The sequence below is a fragment of the Triticum aestivum genome, chromosome 2A (genome assembly GCF_018294505.1).
Source record: "Triticum aestivum cultivar Chinese Spring chromosome 2A, IWGSC CS RefSeq v2.1, whole genome shotgun sequence".
NCBI lineage: Eukaryota > Viridiplantae > Streptophyta > Magnoliopsida > Poales > Poaceae > Triticum > Triticum aestivum.
The window spans coordinates 67930733-67940129 of record NC_057797.1 but is presented as its reverse complement, the minus strand read 5'-3'; positions in this window follow the sequence as shown (position 1 = coordinate 67940129).

Here is a 9397-nt window from a genome sequence, read left to right as displayed (position 1 = left end):
TACGTAAAAATCCAACGAAACATTGCACTCACAACAATTAATGAAATTAAAATTTTCAATATCCAAAAAATAATATTTTATAAAGTAATCACGTGTTTGGTGCATTTTTTATAGTTACTGCCCAGTTTTTATAATTACATCCCATTCATTATTTCTTAAAGCTCATTTTCTTGTTAAGCCTAATGCATCCCTCCTAGGAAAGATTTGCAGCCCAGCGGGGCGGAGAATAACAACTTGACCTTGCCTGGGTATTCCTAAAAAAAGTATAGCTGGGCTAGACATTTTCAGCTTGAAAAAAATTAATATCTGGGCTGGGCTAGACGGGCCACAGCCTGCCCAGTTAATGCCTGCAGCGATGTTTTCGTTGTTGTTCAGAGGAGAAAAATTAATATCTGGGCTAAACATCGAAAAACTCTGCAGTGCTCCCACCTCAAAAACACAAATACTGCTCGAGCTGCTTGGTCCCAGCTATCGGCCGCTTCTTGTGCAATTCTCTCGTTTATTGACTAGTACTACATAGGTTGACAATGGTGTGGGACCGTGATGTCAGGAAACCAGGGGGAAGCAAAATAAATAACTCCAGCAAGCGCTTCCACCTCTGTCTCGTTGTCTCCCGTGGAAACCCCTTTCCTCCCTTTTTTTTGCTCGGGCAAGGACCAATGCATGCAGCACGTCCATGCGGTTATTATGCAAGAAATAAAAGCGCTTTGCATGCTATGAATTACGATGGCCTGCATGGGTAGCTAATAAGGTATCCTCTTAACTACTGTGATTAAATGTTGTGTTTAGAAGAGAGAAATATTCTTCTTTTCCACCAATCTGCTTGCACCTAGGTCGTGATGCACCTTCTATTACGACTTATTCACCTAGACGGAGGGAGTATAGTTTTATACATATATATATAATAAGGAGGCACTTGCATACGTGAGGCTATGTACCTGGTAGGTCCCCATTATCATCCTCTCCAAGTAAAGTCATCTCCTCGCCCGCGCGCGCTTTCCTCCTGAAACAGTCAGCGCCGCCCGCCCCGCTTCCTGGTGCAGGCGATTGCTTCGCCTTCAAACGACACAAGTGTCGTCCGTCCGTCCATCTGCCGCCCACATTAATGATACGTGGTTGCCGAGGCGGCTACTTCGGCGCCACACGTCTGTCCCTCCGCCCGCCCACCATTGCTATATAAACTGCTGCGCCAGCCATAGTCGCAGTCATCCGCATTCGTTCCCTTTCTCCTATCCATGCCACTACTGCCCACCATGGCTTCCTCGTGCTTCAGCGCTCTTCGGGGCGGGTGGACGACGTACCACAAGGAGATGGCAGCCATTGCTGCCGACCGGCTGGACGGTAGGCAGCCGGAGGACGACAATGTCCCAATGGAGAACATGGTAGTCGACGATCCGGCGCAAACCCCCTCATCCACGCCATCCTCACCGGTGCATTGCACCATGACCATCGGCGAGGCCCGTGCCCAATATATGGACAGTGTGAGGCAGATGCGTCAGGAGCAGTTCCGAGAGGCACAGGCCGACGCCACCTACAACCACCATCTCCTCCAGGAGCACTTGCAGGCGGAGGAGTAGATCGCCGCGGAGCGGGCGGAGCAGGAGGCGCTGCTCAACTCGTACCGCTTTGCCCACAAGGGCCGCCTCGAGCGCTGGCGGGACCGCATGCGGGTGGCGGAGGCTGCGAGCGAGGCGCTGTTTGGTGAGACCGAGGACGAGGCAGAGGACAATGCCGACTCCGACGAGTCCCCGCTCCGTTGGCGTCGACGAGGCCCTGCTCTGCCGAGGCCCCGCGGCGCCAACAACGAGGCAGAGGACACCACCGGCTCCGCCGAGGCCCCGCTCCAACAACAACGAGGCAGAGGACATCGCCGGCTCAGCCGAGGCCCCACTCTGCCAGCAACGCGGGCGAGGATTTCCACCGCTCCGCTGAGGCGCCGCCCGCCGGCAACGAGACAGAGGACATCGCCGGCTCCGCCGAGGCCCCGCCCCGGTGCCAACGAGGCCGCGCCACACAGAAAACAAGAAAGAGTAGAACACGGTAGGTCGCCGCCACTTGGGTCCAAGTAAGGCCACCGCTGCTACCCTCCTGTTGAAGCCAAGCTAGGCGGGCTGACCATTGACGGCCGGTTAGCTTCTTGGCGGCTATGTGGAGTCGGGGAGTTCTGTTGGAGAGTAACGCTGCTTCTACTTAACTACTGGTGTAGTTGGCTGACTGACACGTGGGCCCAACAGGCCACATGTCAGTTATGCAACTGCACCTGCAGTTAAGTCACTGAAGCTTCTGTTCGGCTCAGCGGGACACAGGTGGGTAGCTTTGGTTAATTAATTATACCTCCAGCGCACCCCTTTTTAGTTGAAGAATGTATGAAATGTAATGAAATCTGGCATGTTTATATGAAATCCGACCGTGTATGAATGAATTTATTTCGATTAGTTCGAATTCCTATATCACTGGCATTGGATGAACATGCAAAACAATATGTACTAACATTATTCCCAGGGTGATCACCTCGTTTGCAGCAGTTTCACATGTACTCCCTCCGGTCCTTTCTAGTCTGCATACAAGTTTTGTCTGCAGTCAAAGTATCTCTACTTTGACCAATCTTATACAAAAAAGTATGCACTTTCACAATGTGCAAAGTAAAAAGGAACAGAAGGAGTACAAAGAGTTTCACCAGGTTTTTAGTGTTTCTGTACATTGCATTCAAACACACAGGTCTGACAATTCATAGAGAACATTCAAAACAATCGATGATTATGCATCTCAGTGACTCACATGTCAGAGGCAATATTTACTTCACAACTAAAGAATAAAGAAAAAATTGATCGACGCTGCTGACAGCAAGGGCGTCCCATTCGAAAATATCAAATGCATGTCTTGCTAAAATCAATGAGCAAAATTTGACAAGGTTGTCCCATTCCAAAATATCAAATGCCTACGATTGTGGAATGGGCAGGGTTTGCCATCAGTTCGGACATTGACATGGCACCTCATGATAAATAAACCAGTTGTTCTTTTTGTGCAGTTCCACCAAAATCAACCAAATTCACGCGTAGCTTGTATGATTTCGCCCTTATATGTTGTAATGCCTTGAACTTATCGGCACCTCCTTTCTTGTGGTGGAAATGAATGATTCGATGTATTCATGAACATTTTGTGCAGTTCCCATTGAAATCAAGCTGAGCACCCCTATTTGCACAAATACAAAAAAGTGATTAGTATAGAGCAAACTGTACTATTAATTGACAGTTTCAACAGGCACATACATGGTCCATGTAGAGCACACTTTTAGAAAAATGGAACTCACCAGAAAAAATCCTAGAACAACATTGTACTCGCGCATCACAGCAAAAAATGGAGATTTTATCAGTCCTTCTGAGCTGAAGTTAGTTTGGTCTTGTGGGGAGTAATGTAACCATCCTTCAACTGCTCCTTCTGATGATAAGATAGACAGGGCTTCTTCATCCTGGCATAATCAGAACTAGTCACTTCACGTACTCCATATTCTTCTTCAGAGAAAGATGATCCTGTTGTGCAAAGACAAGAGGACTACTAAATGCTAGCATCACTGTTTGCTCGAAAAAAAGGAAAGGAAATATTTAAAACAGCACAGATGAAGCACTTCTCAAGGACAATACCACTTTTTCATGACAGTATCTAAATAGTAGCACAACACCAATAGAGATGACAAAGCTCAATCATATGGATGAAATCAGTGGGCGAGTACCAACCTTTGTCAGGAGGCTTATTGTGTAGAGCATACAGATGAAGCAATTCTCCGGAACCATCGGTTGCAATCTACGGTGGTGGCCATGCTTACTATATACTCCTCGATTAGTTTAATGTTTCCAACATCTTCTTTGTGCGGTTCCACTAAAATATATGGTATCTTCAAAGAAATCCTTGTTTGCACAAGTAGAGATAATTACATATTACATTAAGAGTGGCATCAAATCAGTGGCCAAAACAATTGCTCGTTCCAGCCATAGCATAAATTAAGATGCAAAACTATATCATTACTTGTGCCATCACAGTTCCAGTGCTTCATTATAGCACCGGGAGTTGATTTTTGTTTTTCTTCCCCTTGTTCTTCCCCTTCATCACTTGGTTCAATAACAAACAAGCTTCGCCTTCAATGTAAGATTTGGCATGTCAATTAGGGAGCACAAGTATAGTACTAAACTTAATTTTCTGATGAAAGTGGCAAAATACAGGCCAGCAGTTGTGAAATATCCTTATCTTACCTCAATGGGATATTATGATGCACATACAGATTGGAAGTCTTGTCTCCATTTGTGCAGTTCACTAAAGTCAAGCAACATTATCGTACAAGTAGCACAACATATGAATGCACACTGCAGAATCATGTGAAAGAAGGCTAGTACTGACCTCTCATGATGTGGAATTCAAACAACTCACAAGAACAAGATTTGAACCAAATTCGCCTTAACGAATAGGAAGTAAGATCTCCTCTTGTGCAGTTCCACTAAGATCAAGCAATCAAGCAACGTTGTCGGTGTGACATTTTGGTTGGACTGCACAAAACACTCTTAAAACAAAAGTGTTTTGTGCAGTGCAACAAAAGGTCACAATGGCAACGAGGTGAAGCAGATAACCCTGTTTACACAGAGGTGCAAAGGAAACAATTAGTGGTCAATAACGATGGATGACACAGAAGCCAACAAAAAGAAGCATCTACCTTATCTAAATGGGAAAGAAAGCAAGACAGTAGCATTTCTCAAATGGTGGCATTGATTAATATTAACATAGAGATTATATTAACAATAAAATTTGTTAAACATTGTAATTTGCTTTTAACTGTGGCATTGCATCAATTTCCAGCGGCATTATTAGAGGGTGTTTGTTTACAGGGACATTTGGTGTAGGGACTAAAAAAACTCCGTGTCGGTCCCATCTAAACCAAAGAGGAGGGACTTTTAGAGACTAAAAGTGGGCATTTGGGACTAAAGAAAGAAGACCCCGAGGGAGTCTTTTTGGGACTTTTTCCAATAGTTTTCATTACTAGGGGTAACATGGTATTTTAGCATGTCATTTAATAACCTCTAGTCCATGTTTAGTCCCTGGAACCCAGCAGGTAGGGACTAGGGAAGTTTTTAACCAAACAAGAGCCTTAGGATTAACAACAGCTAATGAGTTGCACGGGACAGTGGACGCACCAGCACCATGTGCATCTACCGATGTACTATGGTCATGCACAGTCTGTTGCAACAAGAACAAGCAACCAAGGAGCATATTTGTGTTGGTCCCAGTTTTGTTATCTTTAGACGACGCCTTTCCCTATGTGAGCGCAGCAAATCTAGTCATGCTCAAACTCTACAAGACTTGTCCCTTCTTCCTTTTTGAACTAGTACTTTTGCCCTTCCTTTCCTATTTGAACCACGTCCTAGATTTATGTGATACAACTTTCCCACTACTTTCCCCCATTCCTTTCCTCTTTGAACCACGTACTAGATTAATGCTATACAACTTTCCCCTTCATTTCCTCTTGAACCACGTCTAGATTCATGCTATATACAACTTTTCCCCACTACTTTCCCCCACTCCTTTCCTCTTTGAACCACGTCCTAGATTCATGGTATACATGCAGCTAGAGCAATGCATGTGGAGTAAGTAAATTATACCTTAAGGTTCTTGGGGCGTGGTTCGGTGCGCGACGGGACAGCGGCGAAGAAGAAGGGGTCGGAGGCCCTCCCGCGCCGCCGCTGGGTGGAAAGTGAACAGCTGCACCGGTAGTCCCTCGCCGACGGCGACAGCGTTAAGCCTCCTTCCCTTCCCGGTGGACGGATCCTGCCGGCTCTTTGAGCAGCAGTGAGGGGAGAGAGAGAGGCCAACGAAGTCTTGTTTAGATCTGGAGAGGGCGAGAGAGTGTGAAGAGAGCAACTACAAGCGTTGAGGCTCCAGCAGGAGAGGGCGAGAGAGTGAGCGAACAGGCTAACCAGCTACACAACCCTCCCGTTATGTTCAACGAGAGGGAAATAACCCTTTATACATTCCTGCATTCGTGTGACAAGCATGCTGTGTTTTTTTTGTGGGTGTGGGAGTCATTGGGATTTCAATCATAATCGTGTCATGTGGCTTTGGTGGTAATACTATCCACAGTGGTGCAGAAATAATGCAGCCTTAGTCACCTTACCTCTCTCCACGTAGTATGTTGGGTCCCACCAGTCAGAGGGTGAAACAAACAAATTAAAAAGAAAAATTAAAAGCGCCAGCGGTGTATCTTACCTCACACATCTCGCTACTGCTCGGGAACACTATCCAATTGATCCCTCTGTTCGCTCACGTACTATTTTAAGTGAATCCTTATTATAACATGCACACAAATTTTGGGCACTTGTATTCGACTTAAGTCAGTGTGCCACCGTATCTCGTATACTTACTACTCCCTTCGTCTAGGTGTAATAAGTCATGTTAGAAGGTGCAACGGGACCAAGGTGCGTGTGTGTGTGTGTGTGTGTGTGTGTGTGTGTGTGTGTGTGTTTAACACCATGTGTGTGTTAGAGAGAGCGACAGATCGACCTACTCCTACAGAGAGATGTTGTGTAGTGTACCATTTTAGCCGCGAGAGTCAGTGCATCCTCTCGTTTCCGGGCGTGTCCGGTAGGGACATGCGGACAGCTGCCACGCCCGCTCCTGACCAGCCTGGCCCACCCAAAGCCCCTCCATCGCCCGTGCGTGCTTCCCGCCCAAAACGGTCAGCGCTGCTCTAAAGAATCGGTGCCGCATTCATGCCCGGGCAGAGCGGGTGCGACCTCTCACTGGCGCAAGAGTGATGCTTGCTTCGTCCGTCCAACTTACTGCTGGGTCTATGTGATTTGACGGCTCATTGGTCTTTATTACTGAGGTGGTAGGACTGCCGGATGTCCTACGCTTTCGGCGAAAGGAGGTATACTACTACTACTAGATTACAATTTTCTCCATTCTTACAGCGGAGGCGTGCAAGAGCAGTGAAAACATGCAGGTGATTACATGGCCCACCTCACACTATCACCGTGCGACACCTAACTCTTTACATAGTACTCCCTCCGTTCCTAAATATTACTAGATGAGTCCCCGCGTGTTGGCGCGGAACAGCGGTATATCTCTCTGCGCAAAATTATCGATTTCATAGAACAAAAAAACTCTATAACCGCATGACAAATGTGGTAGCCAAACAAAATAAACTCCCATCATCATTTAGATCATCCCACGTAAGGAAAAAAGATCAGCCAACTCCTACTGCATAATGGGATTATATTTTTCTTTTTGACATGTTAATGGGACTTAAAAGCTCACTTACATGCATGCTACCGGTGCATGATTGCATGCAGACATGTTGATGTGATTTAAAACCCACTCACATGCATGTGGCACGGTATTTCTGCATGCTTGCATGTGTCTTAGTGTGGAGCCTCTCAACGTCAAGATCAGACGGCTATTATGGACTGATTTACTTCATCTAACGGCTACATCAATTTTGATGACGTGGCTCAAGGAGAGGATAGAGAATTCCTAGTAGTGGGGGCTAGCTATTACTAGTAGATATAAGTCTTTGTAGAGATTCCACTACATACGGAACAAAATGAATGAATCTACACTTAAAATGCATCTATATACATCCACATGTGGTTCATGGTGAAATCTCTACAAAGACTTATATTTAGGAAGGGAGGAAGTACTAGTATAGTATGTACTGTAATTTATCAGCGAGATAAATTTGTACAATGCTATGAAGCTTCCAGCTTCTGTTACATGTATCTTGCATCCAAGGTTGCCCGTTGCAACATTTCAACAAATACAAAGGAGACTAACATGCATGTTATTGCATCTCAATGATTGACAGATCATAGCAAATATGTACTCCCTCTGTTCCAAAATAAGTTTCTCAACTTTGTGCAAACTTTAGTACAAAGTTGTATTACTACTAAAGTTGACACTTATTTTGGAACAGAGGCGGCTAAAGAAAAAAACGATCCATGCAGTCCCTAGCCCTTGAACCGTGAACCCTGACCAGGCTTCAATTTGCTGGCAATGTTTGAGCTTCCTAATAAATGAAGTTTGCAACCTTTTGACCATCGGATCATTTTGTGCAGTTTCACCAAAATCGAGATGAGCATCCCTGTGGCAAAGAAATTGAACAAGCGTGATTAGAATAAGATTACTGGGACTAGTTGATGAGACATAAACTCATCACAAATACAGCACAAAGCCAGTAGAGGTATGTGCGGGGCAAAGAAGTAGAGAAATATCCATAGGGAGTGATGTGGGCAGCTGGAGCAGTGGTGCAAGCCGGCTGTAAAGGGAGTTGCACCTGAGGGACGTAGCTCAACCTTGAGGAGGGCGGCGGGAGGCGGCAACTGCCCACGTTGCGGTAGTGAGGAAGGGACGAAGGCAACCTCACCGGCTTTGTGAGAGAGAACGGCGGGGACCCCTGATCGGGACGTGCCGATAGTGGGTTTTCGCCTTCGGCGATGGCCACCGCATCTACACTAAGCAACCACCCCTTCCCCAAGCGGACATGATCCGCCGGGATGTTAGAGATGTGGCCATAGTCGTTTTGTGCGAGAGAGTGTGAAGAGAGCAACCCCAGCAAGCAACCGTGTAGGCTGGCCCGTCCTGACTATGTATATAGTGGAGCGGTTTCCTTTTCTCTCCATATGAACCTATCATATTGCGTACGTGCCACCGAAGAAAAAAACTTTATTTATAAATGATGCGGCACCTACTACTCGTTCTCCTATAACCTTGCGCTTGGCATCTCAAAATATTGACCTTGCGATTGGCTCTTCGCCTCTTCGGGAAGTCGAGCAATAATGGTAGTGCAGTATATATCGTTCTGGCTATATGAGACCGAATGAATTGCTGCACGTCCACCACGTGGGCGAGGGGTGAGGGGCGAGGGAGAGTGCTACATATGGAGAAAAATGAGTGAATCTACACTCTAAAATACGTCTATATACATCAGTGTTTGGAGTATGTACTAGTAGTTCATATTGAAATCTACTAAAGGACATATATATTCCAAACAATATGATATAATCTCTATAACCAAGGTAGTAGGGACGAGGAGTAAACGGAGGGAGTAGTAATTTTTTCTCCTCGTCCTGCGAGCCACCGCACGCATGGGCGAGGGAGCGGGCGTAAGGCATAGTAAGCAAGCTTCACCTCATCCTGCGAGCCACCGCGCCCGTGGGCGGGGGAGACGGCGTACTAAGCAAGCTTCTCCTCGTTCTGCGAGTTGACGGGACACATCAAAAGTACTCTAGTGTATAGAGCCTTGCCTCTAAGGTAGGCCCCACATGGTTTGCCTCTTTTTTAACATAACACGTCAAGTCGCAATTTGTTTGTTCACTTGTGGTAGATGATCCTCCCTCCACCAAGTGGACAACCAGTA